At 41.8% G+C, this 24,647-nt stretch overlaps 1 protein-coding gene across 12 annotated transcripts in view; it reads left to right on the top strand.

Moving 5' to 3' along the window:
• Positions 1–24,647, top strand: part of EPB41L2 (erythrocyte membrane protein band 4.1 like 2) — a 289,024-nt gene that overhangs the window by 25,025 nt on the left and 239,352 nt on the right. For 11 of the 12 annotated variants that reach the window (XM_084624353.1, XM_084624364.1, XM_084624362.1 and 8 more), the window contains exon 1: positions 14,792–14,882. The exons of the other annotated variant lie outside the window; for it this stretch is intronic. The gene's annotated coding sequence lies outside the window, so the exon portion shown is untranslated. Of the gene's footprint in view, positions 1–14,791; positions 14,883–24,647 lie in introns of those variants that run through there. 12 annotated transcript variants of the gene reach the window in all.

Raw genomic sequence — 24,647 nt, 5'->3', positions numbered from 1 at the left:
GATCCATGTTTCCCTCTCTTGTTTGAGAATCCAGCTCTGGGAACATTGGGGTTTTGGCTTTTGGTTAGGGCTTCAAGCAACTCGTTAGCTGTATAGTGGTATCAGTGCTTAGGATGCTTTGTGAATGCTGTCTAGCGGAAACTTAGGCACCTATGGGGTTAGGCCAAAGGCGACAGGCCAGGAGAAGATGGGGGCCATGGCCCCATCTCTTTTAAAAGTGGAAGGGGTATGTCCTCCCACTTGGGACAGGAGGAAGGGTAGAGAGGAGCGAGCAGGGGGTGGGGAAGAGGCAGCATGGGAGTGGAACCTCGGGAGAATGGGGAGTATGAAGGTGGGGGCTCGGGGAGAAGGGGTGGCATGTGGGCGGGGCCTCACGAGGAAGGAGCCGTGCAGGGGATGGGGCCACAGTTCGCGTGCTGGTCCCCACTTTTAGGAAGCTTCCATCACCCCTGGGTTAGGCAGCATCTGAACTGTGATTTTTAAGAATACCAGTGGGGCCTAAATGTCAGACTTAGGTGCCTAAAGGGCCAGTTAGGCACTTAAATACCTTTGTAGATCTGGGCCCCAGACAGCAATGCAAAATTAATCTCTTTGACTGAGTTTTCTTGCACTCTCATGCACAAAAATAAGAAACAGACCAAAAAGGAAACATTTATTTCTTGCAGGTTAGAAAGGGAGATTAAGACATTGTTAGTGTTGGTGCAATTTTAAATATCTGTTCAGTATTCATACTATGGTGATAAGGGCCATATAAGTACCTGTGTAGATAGACATTTATTACATTGGAATAGCAATGATTTGTCAATAGTGAAATGGATTTTGGAGCCGTACATTTAAGGGCATCCATATTGCAATAGTAATTAGCTCACTGTCTGATATGTTGCTGTTTTCTTCCTTCCCATACTTTATCTGTATCAAAATCTCCCCCTTCTTCCAACATCCTGAGTCACTGCCTCAGCTATTATAACTCACCTCATTAGTTTATGATGAATTCTTTCTCTAAAATGTTTCGTAATAATGTGTATGAAGGTCATTGTGTAAAACTAAACTGTACAGTCTCAATTACTATGCATGACCTAGGTTACCCAAGGTCAATAGTTTATACTGTTCTTCTACAGCCTGCTGATCTTTCTTTACTTACACTCAATCAGTGTTCTAAGAAAATGTTAACAACAAAGTGCTGATTATTGTACTGTGATGGTGGCTGATTTCTGGTCCTATTGAATTCAGTGTCAAAACTTTTATTCACTTCAATGTCCCTAAATAAGTTCCATACTGCCTTTCAAATACACATCTTCCATTCCACTTCTTTCTGAACATACCTGTCTATTCTAACTTTAACAATGCAATCAGACATAATAGTGGCAAAAATAAATAAAGAGAGAAAGAATCATAGAATATCAGGGTTGGAAGGGACCTCAGGAGGTCATCCAGTCCAACCCCCTGCTCAAAGCAGGACCAATCCCCAACTAAATCATCCCAGCCAGGGCTTTGTCAAGCCTGACCTTAAAAACTTCTAAGGAAGGAGATACCACCACCTCCCTAGGTAACGCATTCCCGTGCTTCACCACCCTCCTAGTGAAAAAGAGAAATGGCTGAGGCAGTTAAGGATCAAAGCAAGTTGGTATTAGTCAATAGCAACACTTATTGCTAGCGCCTCAGCTGCTGGGCTCCAAATGTGAACAGAGCAGCTAAATTGAGTTAACAAGACTGGAGATGCTTCCATGTTAAATATTTTAGAAGTGAAGTCAAAGAGACATCAGAGAATAGTGGGACTGGCATTGTCAGTAGCATGAAAATGCTGGACAAAGGAATCTGTACCTTTTATTGAATGGACTAAACTAGGAATAAAAGGATTCCATTAGAACATAATACTTATCCAGAGATACTTGGGAAGATATGTGGCCAATTTTGAACGTTAATTTGATACATTTTCATTTGCTAATATGTTATTTATAATAAGGTTTATTATGCTGCAGTTCTTTGTAGGCTTTTTTATTCACATAAATATAAAATATTCATACTTACATGTTTTGTAAGATAAGTTTAAGAAAATGAATTAATTGAACACACACACATACAAGAGGGCTGGGTGGGTATGATGTGTGTGAAGCTGAAAGATGCCAGATCACCAGATCATCTTTCTCTGCAGGTCACTTGATGGTTTGAACTAGAGTAAATGGTGGATTCTCTGTAACTTGAAGTCTTTATATCAAGATTTGAGAACTTCAGTAACTCAGCCAGAGGTTATGGGTCTATTACAGGAATGGATGGGTGAGGTTCTGTGGCTTGCAATGTGCACGAGTTCAGACTAGATAATAATGGTCCCTTCTGGCCTTGAAGTCTGTGAGTCTAAGAAGCCTCAGAATTTCTTCTTTAATCATCGCTAGTTTATCCAAGTTTCAACCAGACAATCCTATTCTCTCAACATTAGATAAGGAAAAATCATGGGCATCATTGGATGTAGTTGCAGCCTGAGATCTTATTTTACTCGTTGACACCGATCAAAGTAATCAGTACAGAAGAAAAAGGTGGCACCTCTAGTTAGTTCCAAACCCAGCTGAAAGGTTGTATGATCCTAGTAGAAGGTCTTCTCACTACAACCCTAGTGAAGGGAGATAATCCCGACGATAAGAGTCCTAAACCTATTGAACAGGAGTCTTCACTGATGTCATTTGATAACCCAAAGGAATTACCTGCACAAAACCACACTCAAGGCCAGAAGATGACCAGATCCTGATAAATGTGGAAGGTAAGACAAGCTTCTTTAGGCAGGAGTATAACTTGTTAGGTAAGTTTAATTGCTAGAAAATGTATTATGATTTTGATTTATATGTAGCCATTTGTTTCCAATATTCATATTCACTATCACTTGACTCTCTGTTCTTTAATAATAACCTTATTCTTGTTTTCACTATAAATATATCTAAGTGCTGTGTGTTAAGCAAAGTGCTGGTCCTGAGCTGAATCTTGTAAGTTGGTGTTTACTGTTCCTTTGTCAACCACAGACCTGTTAATTCTGTGTGTGTTCTGGGGATAAAGGACTGGACATTACAGTGAACACTCAGAGGACTCGGAGGTTGGTGTGGGCCTATTGCTGACCTGTACAGAGAGAGCAAGGCTTGTGAAGGCCTGGAAGGCAGTGCTTGTGGTTTCAGGTGGTTTCAGGGAGCTGATTCACAGCAGGCACAGACAAGATTCAACCCTGGGTACCCTGGGGAGCATCACAGGGTGTGTGTGTTTGTAAGGGAGAGACTGGACTATTACGTGTTCCCTGGGGTGAACTGCAGCAGCCCTTTCCCCTTGTATAAGTAGTTCTTTCCAAAATACCTCTACATGACAATAGTGTGTTTTTATTTTTCTACTTGCACCAGGTGAAAAAGCTGAATAGGTTTATTGTTGATCCAACAGGCTACTGAGCAGTGCTCCCCATGAGCTAAATCCCCTATGCTCTGCAGAATATGCTGTATTATATAGTAAAACGTCACTAATCCACAGTAATGCAGAGAAGACTCAGTGCAGATTAGTGAGGCTTGTGGATTACTGACTGCCAGGGCATGGCAGGTAGAGTCAGTCATATTATATCTTTGCCCCACCTTGGCACTCAGCAGCACACTCAAACAGTTCTAAGGTACTTATAATTGGCCAAGAACACTGGTGTTGCATTCTCCTCAAAAGGACAATTTCAGTTAATGCCAATTTTCTTATTCCCCTTCTCCAAAAGTCATAGGAGTTCTCTAAATACAGAAGTTGCAATGATTTATCTGAATCCGTTGAAAAATCAATTTAGTGAAAATAGTGCAAACCTCTGTGTAGACAATATTTAGATCAGTTTAAAACTGGTTATATCTGTTTAGCTTGTGCCTGTAAATTTACTAGTGGGAAGTAACCTGATATTTACAATGTTTAAATCTATATACCTTTAGTTAAATTAGTGAGATTTTTAGATTGGGAGACCAGATGCAGGAGGCTGGCTTTGTAATGTAGAGAAGACGAGGAAAGTAAACAAATGTGTCAAAACCACTATCACCTGTATAAATTACAATTTACAATTACAATTTTAAAAAATCCCCTAATTCAAATGAATCTAAAATTATATGAAGGCCAAGCAATCAAGTGATGTCACTCATTACCCACACAAATTTTAAATGGTAAAGAAATATTTTCACTCCATGCATCTGAAGAAGTGGGGTTTTTTTACCCATGAAAGCTTATACCCAAATAAATCTGTTAGTTGTTAAGGTGCCACCGGATTCCTCATTGTTTTTGTGGATACAGACTAACACGGCTACCCCTCTCATACTATTTAGGTAAATCCAAACTACTTGCAAATTGTTATACAGGTTACAATCAAAATGATAGTCGTGGTGAAATATATGCCATTTTAGATAACACTTTATATCCTAACTGGATGCAAAATTATGAAAATGACAATCGCTACGTACTCAGTACCTCCATGTTTGTGATAAGTATCTTTCTTAATTAATTTTTCTTACTGAAGGAAAGAGATTAGCTCCTACTGAGGAAGGATGGCGCGCAGAGTTTTTAGGACATGTTATTTTTTAAATGATCCGAGAACTAAAAAAAAAAAAAGTTTAATTCAAAATGTTTCAATATTCTATTTAACAATTGAATTGTAGTAGCATCCTCAGCCAGGTCAGGGCTCTATTGTGGTAGGCTCTACTGTCTTTTAATTCAAAAGTGGCCTGAGTAAAAGTCATCACATTTAAGATGGTTGATTTTTAAGGGTGCAGTCCTCCACAATGCAGAAAATTCTCCATTCAGCACTTTTCAGGATCAAGTTATGAATCGGGCTGCATTTTGTGGACTTTTGTACATACTTTGGAGGTAGTAAAAGAAATTTAAAAAACCCCAACATTATGGTCATGCACCTGTTTGACATTCATACTTTTTCCTTGGAGTACTATTCAGAATATACATACATATAAAATGGCATGATTAATTGATTACAAAAAACATTCATTGCATCCCTATCTGAAAGTGAGGGACATTAAAATAACCCGTTTTAGGGGAAGGGAAGCAAAATTCAAATGAGTGCTTGGCAAGCTTCCTCAGACAGCAGTGCCCATTCAACCCGTTTCTGACCACTAACACCCCTGCTAGTCCTTCTATTTTGTGAACAGAGACTAGCAAGCATGCTAAACTGTATGGAGGCTTAGTGAGGTGGACGAATGTCCACAAGATCATGGGAGGAAATCACCATGCTAATTTTCACTGTGACATAACCAGAATTAAAGAGCGGTCAACATATGCAACTTTTTAGGATCCGATGAAGTGAGCTGTAGCTCACGAAAGCTTATGCTCAAATAAATTGGTTAGTCTCTAAGGTGCCACTAGTACTCCTTAACTTTTTAGGATGTTATTTCTTGGAAAATCTCTCTCTGAAGTTGTAATAATGATCATTAGCAATTATGTCTGATCTGTAGATCTTAAAGCAATCTGGTTTCAACACAATGTTTGATGAATGAACAGGAAAACTCACAGTTAGAGTTTCCTTTCAGTGATTTGGTCTGACAAGAATTCCTTAATATTAAAACTTACCAAAACTTTGGTGTTAGAAAATGACAGTCCTAGTCAGGGGCCTCCCCACCACTTCTTGGAATGACAGTTCGCTATCAATGACCCCTTTGGGGTGAGGAAAGGACCCCAACACCGACGACGTTTTCTCAAGGAGTTTTGAAATGAGAGATGCCTGAGACTAATTAGCTACTTAGGAAATCTCAAGTGGTGAAAAATTAGTCCTCTGTCATGCAAACAGTAAAGCTAAGCATGTATGTAAATGATGCTGGTCTGAGGTTTTAGGATTAAACATGTATCTGCTAAGGGTAGATCAACATAAACATTTAAGCTGTTTGGGAACTACTTGTCAATAACCAGGTTCCCAGAATGAATTGTAATTGTAGTTTACATGGAGGCCTCAGCAGCTTCTGAAACAGAGACTATTGAAAGCTTGGAAGCCGTTCAGCAATGGCACTAACACCATTATATAAACACCTAATCAATGCTGTAACTGACAGCTTTGTAAATGAGCTTAGCTTTTGGTCTGTTTATATGGCTAGCATAAAGTCCACAAATGTAAGTCACTTGAGTTATTCTGCCTTGATGGCTGGTTCACATCCTGGGAAATAAGGTGACTGATGTTCCAGATGTATTGGAAATGTAGCCCAGATCCATAAAGGAATTTAGGTGCCTGAGGTGTTTAAATCCCAATTTTAAGTTCTATACAACTCCTGCCAAAGCCTGTAGGAGCCTAAACTCATTCAACACCTACGTTTTCAGGGTAAAAGTTCCTCCCATGCCAATGTTCCCGCCTCTGGGCATGAACATTGCTGCCACTTTCTAGGCATCTGGGTGCCTATCTCCTGTCTGAGCTCCAGATTCACAAGCTGGGGGACGACAGGCATTTATCCACCTCAGTCATGTGCAGGGCTGGATCTAGTAGATGTGTTCAGAGGCCACCTACTGGATCAGGTCCTGTTCAAAATCCATCTGGAGGACGTGGCGCTGTCCGCCCTATAACTTTTAACCCAGTGGTTAGAGCTGTCACCTGGAGGGCCCAGGTTCAATTCCCCTCTTTCTGACAGAGGGGCAGAAAGGATTTGAACAGGGGTCTCCCACCTTTCAGGAATATGCGTGCTAACCACTGAGCCATGGGATATTCTGATGTAAGGGACTCCCTCCATCTCGCCTGTTGAAATTGGTCCACTGGGTTAACTGTTGAAAGACTGACTGGAACAGGGGGACTGGACCTGGACCTACCACCTCAGTGCCCTAACCACTGGACGTGTGTCCGTGTGTCCGTCCATCCATCTCTTCCAGTAGTTAGGAGACCCAGGGTCCAGTCCTCTAGTTAGCGCTCGCTCCTGAATGGTGGGAGACCCCTGTTCAAATCCTTTCCCCCACCCAGGTGTGTGCTCTGATCCCTGGCCTAAAATGTTTAAGTGGGGTGGTGCTGTAACTTCTCCTCCTCCTCTGGCCATTTTGTGAAGAACGAGGCAGGCACTTCACTTATTCCCACAAGCAGTGCCTAAGCCACTTAGAGTCATTTGTAGATTGCTATGTAGAGATAGGTGCCTCCATGCAGCTTGGAGTTGGGTGCCTACCTCCATGAGAGGTATGGGGCTTAGGACACACCTGTCTTGTCAGCATCTCCCATTGGCTACCTTAAGCAGCTCAATGCCTCGTGTGCCGGCTTTTGTGGATTGCATCCTGAGTTGCCTATCTCTCCCCAGTCATCGAATAGGAGGCTAGGCACTCAGCTTTATGGTTTGCAGTGCTATTCCTGTGATTTCTAGTCCACTAAAAGCTGTCACCATAATGCTTAGTCTTGCAATGCCTACATGTCATAGATACCACAGTAAATGCTTTCAGAAATAAACCTGATACTTGCCAGGTATGTGGAGCAGCTAAGAAGAAGGAGAGTACTGAATGGTAACTGCTTTATATCAAAGACTTGCATTTATTTAGAAGAAAATGGTTTTTAGTTCTATAATTAAAGAGTACCATTATCTAAAACAGTTTTTCAACATTTTTGTGTGACACACAGTTTGCACGCTGTGGCCCAGGCCTACTTTGCTTCTAATTTGAAATTGACTAAGAGCAGTGGAAACTTGATGGTCAGTGCTTTTGGCATTTGGAGAAGTGTGACATTTTCATGTTTATTGTCTCTTAGTATAAGCTACATTTATTGGAAAGTATACTCTACTATTTTAGCAAGGTTTTACTTGTAAATATTGGTGTAGTCTGAAAAGTCATCAAATGCTGCCCTCTAATTTGCAGGTACATAGGGCCCACCTGTCTGCAAGAAGTTGGATCTGAGATGGCAGAGCTTGAGTAGCTTGAACAGTGGATGTGACTCTTGGAACCCAGTTCCACAGAGCCCTTCTATTGTCTCTGTGAACCATTATGCTGTAGTTGTTGGGGATAGGTTGGTAGTGAGGATCGGCCACTGTCTGGATCGATTGGCTGTTTTCCCCAACATAGCAAGAGGTGTAGGTGTTCCAGTGGCTTCTCTAGCCCTGTATCTGGAGTAGTGGCTGTAGAGTAGCTCTCTGCTCGTGGAAGAGTCTTTCTTCATCCCCCCAACAAGGCCCTAATGAAGTCCCCACTACTTAGTTTTTCTAATTGGATAGTGAGCTGGAGCTGAGACTTAAGCCATAGTCCATGAAGTTAATTTCAACTACTGGCTCCTTTGAATGAGCTAGGGAGTGGGGCTCAAATACACAAAAAGATTTAGGCACCTAACTCCCACTTTACTGGCCCTTACTGCAGATCTTTCTTTGAAATGAAGTCAATGGATGGTTTGCCACTAATTTTAGTGGGAGCAAGTTTGGGCTCAAGCCATCTTCCACAGATCTGAAAGAAGAACTGAAAGGAATTTTACCAAACTTTCCAAAGAAATGCTCCTTGAGAATCTTCTCCATACATGAAAACTTCAAGAATAAATTTGAGCTGAAATGGTAAACTTTTAGAATTATAAGACATTGATCATGAAAGCACAGGCTAATATTGAAAGACCTCTGTAAACAGATTTTTAAAATATGAGATAATGAGCTAAATTCTGGTTGCTGGTGGCATATAGGCTAACTGCTAGAAAAACTTTATTTATACTATTCTTCAGGATCTTTATGGATACACATACATTACTGGTGAAACAACATGATACTAACCTGCAGTGGGCCATCCCACAACTAAGTCATGAAGATTATTCCTGCTATGAGCACATGTAAGCTCCATTTGAAGATGTGACTAGTTGCCAGTGCAACTTAGTTCTGACTGAGTCACTGGCCACTGGTCATACAACAATGTATATAGTTCTCATGCTGTGGCAATGGCAACTAGTCAGATCTTCAAACGGAGATTACATGTTCTTATAGCAGGAATAATCATGAGAGAGCTGTGGGATGGCCCAATGCAGGTTAGTATAATGTTGTTTCATCAGTGTATGTGTATCCATTTGGGGGCAATTAAACCAGAAGGTAGACTTTGGCCCTTGACATCATTGCAGGATCAAGTGAACAAGAAAGCTGGATGGTGAAAGAGAAATTTCATTTGTATGGATAAAAATATTGTAATATTAGATGGAACAATTTGTTGCCAAAATGAATCATTTTCTGTGTACATCTTTTATTGTTTTTTCTTCACATTTTAAGTTGAGTAAAAGTCCTTCTTTAAACCCTGCGTTTTTAAATCCATTTCTAGGGAGGGGGTGGACACAGATTTTTAAAACAAACAAATCTTCAAAGTAAATCTTGATTATTTTTGGATCAAATCATAAATTTCTTTCTGTGTTGTCACTCAGCCAAACACCTAGTGCCTAAACTGAGTAAGGACCTATGAATTTGACCCGTAAAAATGCAAACATCTATGAGGTAGCTCTCCCTCTCCACAACTGGAAGGCAAGCTTCCTCTTTATAAGCCCTTTTTTATTTGATATAACCTTACAAACACTTACTACCCAGTATGGTGCTAACCATGAATAATCCTACTGACTTCAAAGATTTGCTCACAGAAAACACTTTTTCCAGAAGTAAATGTCTGTAGGACTGGACTCTTGGCTGTTTCTGACATTGTTAACATTTGCATTTATTTATTTGCTTTATAATAACCACAGAGGCTCCTGTCCCAAAGCTCTGTGCATCTGACTTAATTTAATTTCACAATAAAATTTCATATAACATGGATTTACCAAGGTGAAAAGGAAATACACAACAGTAGAAGAAATAACCCCTACAACAAACAACAAAATTTTCCCAATTCTCCTCATCTTCAAATGCCTGGGAGAAAAGTTGGGCCTTGCAGTGCACCCTGTGGGTTAACAGATTGGACTCTGGTGTGCAGGTGGGAAGAGACAGTGAATTCCAAATCTGAAGAAAAGCCCCTTCACAGAAAGCCCTATGCCAACAGTGTCTTTCCATTTATAAAAAAGGAAGCTGCAGCATGAGTACCTCCTCTAATCTCAGTTGGAGCAGTATAGTATGGAGAGAGAGGTGGTCTCTCATGGTTTTACAGGTTAAAACAACACTTTGAATTCCCCCTGGAAATGTATTAGCATCCAGTACTGCCAATGTCAATGCTAGAGAGACAGGATGGGTGAGGTAATATATTTTATCGGACCAACTTCTGTTGGTAAGAGAGACAAGCTTTTGAGCCACACAGAGCTCTTCCTCAGGTCTGGGAAACGTACTCCTAAAATGCAAGGGGAAACGGATGGTTTAGCATAAGTAGTTAGCACATATTGTAAAGGACCATTCAAGTTAGAGTGGTCCGTGGCTTGAAAGCTTGTCTCTCTCACCAACAGAAGTTTGTTCAACAAAAGATATTACCTCACCCACCTTGTCTCTCTATTAACCTAGGACCAACATGGCTACAGCTACACTACAATGTCAATGCTAAATGCTTAAGTTTTTTTTTACCTGCTGTCATAATAATTACAGTTATATGATGTACTATAAATCAGGTGGTTGTATTACTATTGTATTTACACATTAGCTGTTTTTTTTGTACACCCTGTTTTACACTTGTTGGGTAGAACTGTTCCTCTTTATTAAAAAATCTAATGTTAATTCTTTGAAAAAGAAAAAAGAAAGAAAAGGAGGCAGCTCATGTATTACTTTCTTCTTGTATTTTTTTTCTTTTACCATCAGGCAGTTTATAATTGGAGATATATATTTATTTCTTGTTATATCTGTCAAGAAAACTACTCTGTTGAAGGTCTGGGCCATCAGGATAACATGGTGCCGTTGCAGGAAATATGCTATAGCTGGGGAGTTTAATTTTATCCAAATGAGGGGATATAATGTCAACTTGCCAGAGCCCAAGGACTGTACCTACCTTGCATAAAATAAAGTGGATTGCAGCTAACCTCTTCTTGCATACAAAGATTCAACGTTCAGAGATTACAGATCACAGCATAATGCTCAAAGTTGAAAAATGGTGGCTGGAACTTGTATTTGCTGTATTTGGCTGGAACTTGTATTTGCTGGCACCGCTGTGTTAAATAGTGCCTTGTCTATCTTGGCAATTTTCAGGAAATCTCCCATCAGTGGTAGCAACAGCGTAGACCAGCTGCAGTTGTTCTTACTACCGTGGGATCTAGACCAAGTTTAGGTGGAAAAAGTGGACAAAGTGGAAAAAATGCTAGCAGTTGGTCCACTGGAGCTGCACTGGTGCTATTGCTATAGTGGGAAACTTCCTGAAAATTGCCTAATAGGGTGACTGAACCACACTACAGAATTTCATAGACCACATTTGGCCATCCACATGTAATAGCACATTTGGCCACTCATATGCTGTAGACCCTGTCTATACCCTGCATTCCTCAGAGCAAGTGTCTTCTTTTTCCCTTAGTGAAGGAACAAAAGAAAAACACAAACCAAAAATTGCATTATAGATTATGAACTTGTTGATGTTAAAGAAAGAGACAAGCAAACAGTAAGGCAGCAATGTTGACATTTAAATCAACAAAATTGACAGCTAGGTTATTTACTTTTCTACAGCAGTCCTCTTTTCAATTTATGTGCGTGTCACAGGGCAACAGTTCTTTCTGGAGACAAATGGCCTACAACTGTATGAGAAGAAATTTCAGAAGTAATAAATCTCTCTATGGGTATGAGATTCTGTGGATGTTGAGATAGACAATTGGCAGGAGAAAGAAGAGAGGAGTTGGAGCTGCTCCCTTTATACTCTCCTTTGACTTGTCTAATCCAGGGAAATGTTATAAAAAATTCTGACGATTGTTAACAATATTGGTAGCCCTACTGTAGATAAGGCTGCTACGGCCAGAGCTGCTTTTAGTTTTGTGCTGATTAAATCTTCTCAGACCAATGGTATTAAAAATGCTGGCAGCTGCACTGGTGCTAGCAATGCTAGGAAGTGTTTAGAAAATGTGGATGAAAGGAACTCAGGTAGCCTTAGGGAAGCAGGTGAGATTGAGAACCTCTCCTACTTCCTAAATAAAATAAGCCTTCATGAGGCAGCACAGGGTGAAGCAGGGAGCTGCTATTTCTGGAGAGGAAAACCAGCCTCTGAAGATAGGATATAATTTCCTTGGGGAGTTGGAGAAGATTGTTATGATTCTTGAACTCTTTGAGCTGGTGTAGGCCTAGGGGAAACTTGGGGAGCAAATTTGTAGGCAGGAATCCTGTAGGAATAAATAGTGTGTGATCTTGTAATTAGAGATTGTATGAGAATTCATATGAAAAAGGGTGCTGAATTAAGGTTTCACAGGCAACCTTAATTCTGGCATTTCCTATCTTGACTTGCAATCTTAATAATGTTCTTTTAACATAGTTTTTTTGTGTGTAATTTAAATTTCTTATTTCTTTGCTGGACAATAGGAAGGATCAGTACTAGAAAAGACCCTGCTTTCTCTCTCTCTCTGTCTCACTCACACACACCCTGCCAGTCCAAGCACTAGCTCCATTCCCTGTTCACAGCCTAGGATCTAAGGATGCAACTAATTTTCTCTTTGGTTTCACCTTCTACAGACCATGTAACCCACATGGTAGTTTTCCCACAGCCTTTTTTTTTGGATGTATGTGTGTGACAAAGTCAGACTTGTCAGCTATAAGAGAGGGATTGAAGGCAGGTATATTGGTCCTAGAATTGTGAAGACCCTTTTTCTTATTAACTGAAAAGAGGGGGCCTCAGGTTAATTGGAGACACCTGAGTACAACTGGTGGTCTTTAAAAGCCCATCTTCTGGTGAGGTGGGAGGGAGGAGAGATGAGAAACAAGTGGCAGAAAAGGCTCCTTCTAGGTAGATGGATGTTCCCCTCCTTACAGGGGAAATACTGAGTTTCCTCCTCTTTGGGGAAGGGCTGGTGACCAGAAGCCAGCATAAGTCAATGCTCTGGTGGGGGCAAGGAAATGTATAACTTTTGTGTTGTGGGTTTGTTTGCTCAAGAGAACTATGTGGGCCTATTCTGAGGCCCACCTTGTAAATAAACCAAAATTAAGAATTAAAAACCTTTAGACTGATTTACTCCACACACCCCCCCCCCCCCACCAGAGGGAGAAACGTTGAGTCTGGTGTCAGACTACAGAGGTGAGAGGGTAATAGGCTGTGAGGAGGTGGCCTAGTACCTATGTAGGTGGAGGTGGGAAACAAGCTGGAGAGGACCTCGTATAGGATACTTCATGTAAGGACTTGCCGATCTATATGCTTGCAACCTCTTCTATCTCCTGATGTAATGCCTTTTCTCCATGCTCCTCCTTCAAGTAACCCTCTTAAATCCATTATTCTATAAAGATAGGTCCTCACCTCAAAGAAGCAGTAACAAACTAGGCAGAAGGAAAACAAACAAGCTAAACAAAATCATTACTCTAGTGCATCTATTCTCTCATCTGTTTATTTAGACTGAAAGCTCTCCAAGGGAGGGAACTTTAGGCTTTTATCTATAGCATATTTTTCTGTATCTGAACACAGTGGTCAGCAATTGTGTTAATTGAACTAGGGCTGAAGGTGATTTTGCTGTGGGTATACAAAAACAAAATGTGTTCCAACATTATTTTTTCTACAGGTTTAATCCCAGTGAGCTAAAAGAGTATTGAACACAGATTGTCCTTGTCTACACATTAGGGTGACCAGATGTCCCGATTTTATAGGGACCATCCAGATTTTTTGATCCATCCCATCCCAATTTTTCACACTTGCTGTCTGCTCACCCTACTACACATACCACTAAACCAGTGCTTAATTTGTAAGAGGTGCCAGGGCTCAAGCAATTTTTTTTAACTTTCATAATTGATGCAGAAAGTCCAGAGGTACCTGGGCTATAAACTACCAAGCCTAGAATTGCCAGGGCTCAGCCCTGGCACAAATTAAGCACTCTTCTAAACTCTAAAGCTTAAACACAGCATTGTGTTCAACCCTAGTTCAGTTAACACACCTGCAGACAGCCATGTGCGGACATTAGTACAGACAAGGCCATGGGAGTGGGTGACTGGAAGTCTCTTTCCTGAATGAAAAGGAGTACTTGTGGCACCTTAGAGACTAACCAATTTATTTGAGCATAAGCTTTCATGAGCTACAGCTTATGCTCAAATAAATTGGTTAGTCTCTAAGGTGCCACAAGTACTCCTTTTCTTTTTGCGAATACAGACTAACACGGCTGCTACTCTGAAATCTTTCCTAAATAGGACTGCAGAAGCCACTGTTCTGCTAAGTTTCAGAGTAGCAGCCGTGTTAGTCTGTATTCGCAAAAAGAAAAGGAGGACTTGTAGCACCTTAGAGACTAACCAATTTATTAGAGCATATGCTCTAATAAATTGGTTAGTCTCTAAGGTGCCACAAGTCCTCCTGTTCTGCTAAGGCTCCTATAATACTTTGCCAGCCTGTATCCCCCAGTATCTCTCTTCTTTCTCCTTTGAGGCTAGACTGGGCCCCTCACTCCAGTGGGTACCTTCCCCAAGGCATTAAACTCAATGCAGTTTCAGACTGGAGAATAGGAAGGAAGGGGAGAAAAGGCGGAGCCAATTCTCATGACAGACATAGGACTCAGCCAATAGATTTGTAGAGGGTGGCCTTCGGCGCTGATGGTGGTCTCTGAGAGGTAGGGGCTTTGCGTGAGGGGGCGGGATTAATGGGGCGTGGCAAGCGTGGTCTGGGGTGAAGGACGGATGCTTGGCCGTGTGGAGGCGGGGCCTGAGGAGGAATGGGCGGGGCTAGGAAACGGGAGGGGTCGGGGGGGGGTTGGGTGGAGCGAGAGGCCCTGATTGAGGAGGAGGGGGAGGCGTGACCAGGGGTGGGCGGGGCCGCGCGGGGATTGGCCGGGGCGGGGTTTCGCTGGGGTTATGCTGACGGCTCCGGTCAGGGAATTTCAATTTCGGATGTGGCGGAGCTGAAGGCGGCAGCAGCAGGTAATAGCACTCGCGCGCGGGGGGGGTCTGTTCACCCTCCCCTCCGAGAGCTCCCGCTCGGGGCGGCGGGCGCGAGCTGGGCGCAGGAGTGACAGGGGCAGGTGCCGCGGGGCCCCGCCCTTGGGTTGGCGACCTGGTCCCTGGGCGGCCGGGGTCCCCGCGGCTCGCTGGTGTCCTTGCGCCCGGCGCGGGCTGGAGGGTCTGGGAGGACGCTGCCCCTGCAGGCCCGAGCTGGGTCGGCGCGGCCGTCAAAGCCCAACGGCAGCGGCGGGGGGGGCGGCTCTTCCCAGGGCGCTTGTCCGCCCCGCCAGGGCGCGGGGAAATCCGCTGGAGGGGGAGACGCTGTGGGCGGCGCTGTGCGGTGCGCCCGGCCTGCTCGCACGGAAACCCCCCGGCACTGGGACGGTGGGGGGGGGCTCGCCGCTCACGAAGTAGGGCGGCTGGCGTTAGCGTCCCTCCCTCCCACCGTCCCAGGGGGGCTGCTGCCGTGGCTCGGTGAGACGCGCACCATCCTCCTGTCCTTTAAATCTCCCTCGTGTAGATTCCCGCGGGCTGGGAGTCCCACGCACAGCAGAGACGCTTTACTCTGCCCCCCTTAGTCAAAAGCAGAAGAGCTGAAAGCCTGGAAACTGACCCCCTCATTGCTCTTCATCTGCATGGGGTGGTGACGACTTCCGTATTTAAGCCTAGGGGCCTTTCTCGACCTGTGAGCGTGTAGAGTATCGCCTGTGTTTGCAAACCTTGGTTTTTGTAGTTATAACAGCAAAACTGATTGAGAGACACTAGTTGCTTATTAGAAATCTCTGGCTGAGGTTTGCTATCCTATTCTAATTTCAGTACTTGTACATCTATCTGCACTGGTGGGTCTCAAACTTCCTGGTCTGATTTTTTTTTGGGAGGAAAACCAGATAATCCCAAACTAATGCAAACTGCCCTGAATCACTATGAAATTTTGCAAAAAGAAAAGGAGGACTTGTGGCACCTTAGACTAACAAATTTATTTGAGCATAAACTTTCGTGAGCTTATGCTCAAATCTGTTAGTCTCTAAGGTGCCACAAGTCCTCCTCTTCTTTTTGCAGATACAGACTAACAGGGCTGCTACTCTGAAACCTATGAAATTTTGGTAGTCTGTATCCTTGGCATGAATAATGTGGGACAGCAAAGTGGGAAGCAGGGAGATACTTTTGGACCACCACTCTTTCCATTTCAGCTGCTTCTTTCCACCCACTCCTTTTAACTCTTTTCTTTCTTTCAGGTTTGCAGGTAGAGAACTGTGACCCTCCACTGAAGCTGTGTGCCTCTGGTGCCTGCTGAGAATGCAACTGACTAGGATTGTACAGTCCTTATCAGTTTCATGCTCTATAGGCAAAACAATTCAATGCAGAGATCAGTGCCTCTCTTTGTCTACATGTCCTGAATATTTGACAAACAAAATTTTGGTAAATAAAAGGTAGTCCATTAGTCAAGGTGTGCTAGCCAGGTCTTGTCAGGTGGGAGCCAACTGGGGTTGATTTAGTGGCTCCCAGCTCCTTACCTGCTGGGTCTGGGTGTAACCCTCTTACTTCTGAGAAGCATGAACTTCCTTTGGTGAAGCAGGAGGTAATCCCAGAAATGGACATAACTCTCAATAATAAAGCAGTACTTTTATCTAAGCAGGGCAAACCTTCAGTCTGTATGATGGTTAATAGCATGAGGAGACCCCTATGGGAAGTTAAACATACACATTCCCCAGCAATAATACAGTGTCTCCTGTCCAATGCGTAAATATACAGATCAGTGCTCTCTGACCTGATTAAGCATTCCGTGATTCCTTGTCTGACTTCTGTCTCCAAGTTTTAGCTGCAGTCATTGATGCGAGTGTGTGCTGTGAGCTCATTTACGTCTGGACGCTCTGTTCCTGATGTTGCTGGGTTGGTCTGGACCTTCTGCCTCAGTCCAGCTGTTCTTGGGATCAAGCTCCTTCATTAAAGCTCCCAACTCAACTAAGCTGCTCTCTTTTTGCACCAAAACCTCTTAAAATGTTCTCACAGTGGTAGCATATTTTTTTAGCCTGTATCCTTCGGATCAGCTGATTGGCTCAAGGTCATTCCTCTCTCGGGCTTGGTGATACTAACAGTCCATCCCCCAATTCAATATATAACAAATAGAAGAAAGGAAAAATTGATAGTAATATGAATTGGAAGCTAGGCATTGTAGGAAATTGATAAGGGAAACGAAGGTGAAAGCTATGGCCAGCGGAGTTAAGTTTAGTAAGGAGTTTCCTAAAGTATATTAGGAACAAAAAAAATCTTACTAGAAGAAAGTGATAAAATTATGAACAATAATGAAGAAAAGGTAGAAGTGTTCAATAAGTATTTCTGTTCTGTATTTGGAAAAAAGCCAGATATTGTAGTCATATCGTATGATAATAATGAACACTTTACGTTCCAATAGTAACTGAGGAAGATGTTAAATCACGGTTACTAAAGTTAGACATTCTTAAATCAGCAGGTCCAGATAACTTACATCCAAGAGTTTTAAAAAAGCTGGCCGAGGAGCTTACTGGACTCTTAATGTTGATTTTCAATGAGTCTTGGCACACTCTGAAAGTTCTAGAATACTGGATGAAAGCTAATGTTCTCCTAATATTTAAAAAGGTTAAACAGGATGACCTGCCTAATTAAAGGTCTGTCAGTTTGACATTGACCCCAGGCAAGATAATGAAGCAGCTGATAAGGGACTTCATTAATCCAAGAATTAAAGGAGTGTTATGTGATTAATGCAAAGAACCATGGGTTTATGGATAATAGAGCCTGTCAAACTAACATGATATATATTTTTAATTTCATTTCATTTTTTTTATTTGGATGAGATTACAAGTTTGGTTGATAAAGGCAATAGTGTTGATATAATATGCTTAGACTTCTGTATGGTGTTTGACTTGGTACCAGATGAGATTTTTGATTTAAAAAAAAAACTAGAATGATATACAGCTAACATTGCATACAGTAAATGGTTTAAAAACTAGGTAACTGATAGGTCTCAAAATGTAATTGTAAAAGAGGAATTGTCATTGAGCAAGTATGTTTCTAGTGGGGTCCTGCTGGGATAGGCTCTTGACCCTATGCTATTTATGTGTGTGCTTCCAGATCATTGACAAAAATGTTAATCATCACTGATAAAGTTTGCAGATGACCAGAGGATGATAAACAATGTAGGGGACAGGTTACAGACATGGTGTGATCTGGATCGCTTGCTAAATTGGGTGCAAGCGAACAAGATGTGTTTTAATATGGCTAATTGTATATGTACGCATCTGGGAAAGAAGAATGTAGCCCATACTTATACGAGGACTCTATCCTAGAGAGGTTATTTTATCTCAGTGTTTGGCACTGATGTGATCAGGACAATACTGTGTCTAGTTCTGATGTCCACAATTCAAGAAGGTTGTAGATTAATCATTCTCATAGCTCTTCTCCAATTTAAGGAGTAGAGAACATGCATGTAGTGATTGACTCAAAGAGCTGAATCTATTTAGCTTAACAAAAAAATGTTAAGGGGTGACATGATCAGTATAAAGTCCCCATATAGGTGACAAATATTTGATAATGGGCTCTTTAGTCTCAGGGCATGTGTTCTCTAGCAACGTTAAAGCGCTGCCATGGCAGTGCTTTAACGTGGCTGTATACTGTAAAGTGCCCATGTAGACAAGCACTAACAGATACAGGTATAATGATCCAATGCATGGAAGCTAAAGCTAGACAAATTCACACTGGAAATAAGGCATCCCTTTTCACAGTAAGGGTAATTAATCATTGGAACAATTTACCAAGAGTCATGGTGGATTTTCCATCACTGGCAATTTTTAAACAAAGATTTCTTTTTTTTTGTTAGATATGCTGTAGTTCAAAAGGAATTATTTCAGGGCAATTCTATGGCCTGTGATACACAGGAGGTCAGATTAGATCTCTCCTGAAGTTACTGGCAGCCAATCCATTAAGGGTTTTTTGGTTGGGAATGACACTCTTTCCGATGAAAGTCTCTATCTGTTATCTATCTCCTGTGTCTATCCTGGCCTCTCAATAGGGGAGCGGAACCAGAAGGAACTCCACAGGAGAGTACCCTCCACCACTAGCTAATCACAACTTTTGGGGCGGGCCTTTGCCTCTTCACATTGAATTACACTTTGAGATCTCAGTATGTAGTAATGCCTAATTTATAAACTTGAGCGTGACCCCATCTGTCTCTTACATACTTAGTTTGAGGACTTCTGGCCTACAATATTGCAAAGCATATGCTACCTTAGCTCAACCATTGTTTTTAGACCATAAGTACTGTAATGCTTTTAACCATAAGTACTATACTACCAAAAGGTCAGATGGGGGAAGTTCAGAACAGAGGCCTGAGCCTACAGTTTTTCCACTGATGGAGCTCCCACTGAGTTGAAATTATTTCCTACTTATGCACACACAATAACTTATATTGACTTAAGTGTAGTAAGACTGGACTTAAAAGAGGATATTTTATTAAATCATAATCTTTGAGGACCTTTGAATGTCATAAGGCGCGATTGATATTTTTTTCTCGGCTCTGATGTGTAGTTGATGGACCATCATCAGCAAAGAGTAACTTCTGAAACAAAGTGAACAAACATTAGCAAGTTTGGTACATTTGGTTGGCCAAGGTGCTCAAACTTTATGGTGATGGGTGACAGAGAAGCTTATATCAGGAGTGGTGTTCATTTTGTGGATAATTTTTAATTATGGGCTGTGCTATAAACTTAGATATAGTTACAAGACAAACTTAGTGCCTGAATTAGGGTTGCTTCCCTGGTTGCCCAATACATATGCTACAAGACTTGAAAACAAAATGTCAGAAAACTAAAAATGCAAAATGAAGGTTGACCTTGAACAAAGCAGGTACAGACTACTTTGACTGTACTTGGGTAATGTTCTTTGCATAGAGAGTACAGTAAACTTGCACCACAGAACACTGACTTTATATTTCATATCGGAAAATTACCCCGTTACAGGGTGTAACTGAGTGTTGTGGTACTTTGCCCACCCCTGCTCTACCAGATGCTCAGTACAGTGAGCTGTTTTAAGCTGGCCCGCGAGCTCCCGCTGGGGAGCGGGGTCTGCGGCTTGCCCTGCTCCAGCCGGGGCGCTGGACTGGGGGGCGCTCTATGCAGCAACCGGAAGCTGTGGCATGGCCCCGTTCTGTCTCCTATGTGCTTCAATGGCCCCCTCCAGCACTCCAATGGGAGCTGCAGGGACGGTCCCTGCAGATGGGGCAGCGTGCAGAGCTGCCTGGCCGTGCCTCTGCGTAGAAGCTGGAGAAGAGACATGCCACTGCTTCTGGGAATCGCTTGAGGTAAGTGCTGCTTGGAGCCTGCACCCCGAAGCCTCTCCCCACGCCCCAACTCCCTGCCCCAGCCCTGATTTCTCCCTCCCCCCCGCTCTCCAAATCCCTCAGTCCCAGAGCACCCTCCTACACCCCAAACTCCTCATCTGGAGCTCCATCCCAGAGCCTGCACCCCCCCACACCAGAGCCCGCACCCCCCCCCCATACCCCATCCCCAATTTTGTGAGCATTCGTGGCCCGCCATATAATTTCTATTCCCAGATATGGCCCTCGGGCCAAAAAGTTTGCCCACCCTTGTGGTAGAGTGTTGGGTGTAACATGAGCTTGGAGGTAAGTCCTGTAGACATTCCAAACATTAGGCTTCACAGGTTATAGTCTTTGGCGGTTCCCATAAACGCCCACTGAGGCTGATAAAATGATAAAGGATTCCTTTATTTTGGCTGTCGGAAATAAAATTTGCGGTTACCCTTGGCATGATAGCTTTAAGTTTCAAACAAAAGATAAACCAGCTTTTCTTAAGTCAGTTTCTGAGGGCAGGCCAGTGCATGGATAATAGTCTCTTTTGGGCCTCCTCCTCTTGCATGTGGAATCTTACATATTGTACCTTCTGTTCCATTGGTAATTTGATAAGATCCTCTGGCAACTACAGTAAAGCAGTAAGAAATGTTAAGGTATTGCTAGCTTCTTTTAATGTGATTTAGCAGTTGGAAGCAAGAAGAGGCAGCTCCACATGACCTATTGACCACCAATAACTACTCTGTAGACCATTGGTGTTGCATGGACGGAACAGAGGGACATGGTGGAGTATAGGAATGGTAGTTCTGGTTTAGAGTGGTGATCATAACTGATAAAGTGGCATTGTTATAGAGAGCAAGTATATTATGGACCTGACCCAACTCCTTATTGACATAAAAAGGAAAGATGGATTGGACTATATAAATAAATTTTGTGCTTTTATATCTCTTGAGGAGACAGATACAATTGAAGTCTTATGGAAAGATAAGGTAGTTTGATTTTCTGTATTTCTTGTGAGCAGCTCTGCAGAGGCAGAGATGGGCTTGGTATCTTGTTTAAGTAGTACAACCTTAACTTTTTGTTTCCTGGTCTGATATTATTGTGAAGCACTTGTTGTGAAGCCAGTGTAATTAACTGCAGCCTGAATGCCAGCTTCACCTACAGGTGAAGAAGGTGCATGTCTATCCCACCATGTTACATAATCCAATGTTACTCCGTCCTGAACTGCTTATTTAAAAAAAAAAAGGGGGGGGAGATAGTGTGGTGGCACTTCCAGTGAGATTGTTGGATGTTGGGGAGAGTACATGCAAAAACAAAACAAATACGTTACTGATTTATAAAACAAGAAAACAGTTGTTCATTTCCCCCACCTGTGAGCTGGATTGCACCTCCACTTTTGTTAGCACAGGAGACTCAAATCTAGGGGATCTTTGTAAGCTCCCAGATGAGGGAGCCGCAGTTTTGCACCTTTTACCTTTAACATCAGATGCTCCCCCAGTGGTACCATGAGATTTTTTGGGGCTGGGATGATAGGGAAGGAACTTGTCTTAGCACAGTTGAACCCATCATCTCCTGTTGAGCCTGTTAATATCAATGCAGAAGTCTGAGAACTAGTGCTGTTTTGAAACGTCATTAATTTCCATTGGATCCTTCCATAGCTTCTGCTACAGCTCAGCCATAGAGGATTCTGTCAATAGTTGAAAGGGGTTCTTCAGAAGCCTTGCTGCCAAGGGCTGGGGTATAGTAACAGTGTGCAGGGACTCTCTGGGACTGCAGGTTCCTTTCGTTATGTATCCTAAGGATGGTTTGGGGTGACTATTTATTTATGGTACCTCGCTGCTCCACTTTGAAAAGACAACTTGACAGAAAATCCAGGGTGAGCTTCAGGAAGTTTCCTGTTCCTCTTGTCTTGCTCCTGGAATTATTTTTGCAGGAAGATTTGATTTGATCCTCTGACTTTAATTTACTCTGCTAATCTTAGGTAATGCAGCATTTTTGGTATGCAAGGTCATTATTTGGAGACTCATGCATTTCACAGATGCACAATAGGACGAATTAAGGGCACAGTTTGAAGGCAAACCCTGAATTGCCTTACTGCTACAGATTTAAGTCCGTTCCTTTGCCTGTCTAACATTGTTTCTGTGGCTTAGTGTTTGCAAGGCACCAGTTCTAGAGAAGTGTTCTTGTTGCAAAAGCTACCCTTTCACCAGAAAATAAAAATAGAATTTTAAAAACGAAGGAAATGTCTGTACTGCTTGAAAGATCAGTTTTGACTAAAATTACTTGCATTGATGACAAAGCAGAGTTTAACCAAAATATTTATTGTTCAAATTACTCTGTAATTAGTAATGTTGTAAGGCTAAATGTAACACTGGGTTTTACTCAAAATCACTATCATCTTATTACTGTGGCTTGAAAACTACAAAGAATAACCATGGCTTTCTTTACAAAGTGGCCTGGATTGAAAACTTGACTACAGTGTTTTAAGAATGTAGGTTTTTATATATTTTTAATAGTATTCTTCAGCATAATTTTAAAACACATGATGTGATCTCTTACCACAATGGAAAACTAGAGCAGTTTGTTTTCTTTTTTTTAATTGAAGTTGCCTGCACAGTACTCTTTTATTCTGTCTATGGTCTTTCAAAACTTGCAGCAAAAATATCTATATTTTATATATTGATAACATGCAGTGCTTTGAAATGTGAAGCTCTAGCAAAAATAAACTTGTCTTTTCATACAATACTTTAGACATCTCACACAAATATACAATATAATCTCCTTTTTGGTTTGAATTTTGATTTTATTTTTTTTAAGAATTGTGCAACAGCTAGCTATAACATTTTACAGTTTTTTACAAACAAAAGTGAACTTTGTTTTCCCTCTGTTGGGAGGAAGTTTGCCTTCAAGTCTTTCTACTCCTTCCTTGTTTTCTTCTCTCAAACACCCTATCTTGTGGTCACCCTTCTATTTTAAACAAACTTGTGTTTGCTTGCCAATTGCACAATTACTATTCCTGTAGGTGTTTACTACTTAAATTGAAGGAATGTATAATAATAATCAGCTGTTGAAGTTAATGGTCTGTAACCTCCAGATCGGTGTCCCATTTCCTAAATAGCTTCAGTGTATACCATTTTCAAATTCTCTGGTAGCGATGGAATTCCCCAAAACAATCACCAGTGCTTCATTAGTTCATTTAGTATACTGAAGTGACTTTCATATGACCTGACTAATAGTAATATGTTCTAGTTAACTATGTAGTGGTTAAAGTGTTCATTCATATAAACTGCCTAGGGAGGTTGTGGAATCTCCATCCTTGGAGATTTTTAAGAGCAGGTTAGACAAACACCTGTCAGGGATGATCTAGATAATACTTAGGCCTGCCATGAATGCGGGGGACTGGATTAGATCACCTCTCAAGGTCCCTTCCAATCCTATGATTCTATGATTTCTGATTCTGAGTTGCAATAACACTATCCTCACTATTTTTGACATATTTTTTTTCCTAAATGGTAGCTCAAGGCAAATAACAAATATCAGCCACATTATCACTAATCCTGTCCCTATTAGTGAACCTACACCTTTCTATGCCATCTTGCTTTTTGGATACTTTCTTTGGTTGGACATTGTCCCATTACAACATGCATCTGACATGAACTTAGTGCCTGTAACAGGGATAGTTAAAAACCTGGTGCCATAATCTTCATACTTAGATTAATGCCTAATCTTAAAACTGCTTTGGGTCCCCTTCTCAGAGGACTCCTCTCTTAAAGTGCCTACAGTGGCCAGGCTTTGATAGAGGAGGGCTTTATGATAAACTTAGTCATCTGTGTCACTTCTTTGTTCAGCCACAGTGATGGCAACCAACCAATGCATAATGCTCCTTTTTTGCCCAGGACTGAGCGTGCTGCTAACCTAGATTTCAAGTGACCTAACAGGAAAACAGTTTTTATACTTTTGGTACTCAAGGTTTAATTATTTCAAGTTTTTGTTAAGTATACTTAAAGTTATTTGCAGTGCTGTAGCCATGTTGGTTCCAGGATCTTGGCGAGACAAGGTGAATGAGGTAATATCTTTTATTGAACCAACTTCTGTTGCTGAAAGGGACAAGCTTTTACAGAGTTCTGTTTAAGCTTGAAAGCTTCTCTTGCACCAACGGAAGTTGGTCCAAAAAAAATATTACCTCCTCCACCTTATTCTCACATTTTACTAGTTGAACATTTGCACTTAATTGTAGAGAGATAGAAGCAACTAATTACTTCCCTTGGCTATATTTCATGGTAGGTTTTTCTGTGTTTTTTTTATATGTATTATAGGGATGGTGTGAGTGGTGTGAACAGATGACAATTTCTAGAGTTAGCTGAGATTTCTGTATTTCCAGGATTTTCTGATTGTGGTAATTACTT

Source organism: Lepidochelys olivacea (genome assembly GCF_965140295.1).
Source record: "Lepidochelys olivacea isolate rLepOli2 genome assembly, chromosome: 3".
NCBI lineage: Eukaryota > Metazoa > Chordata > Testudines > Cheloniidae > Lepidochelys > Lepidochelys olivacea.
Note: the sequence above shows the minus strand (reverse complement) of the source record. Positions and strands in the feature narration are given on the sequence as shown.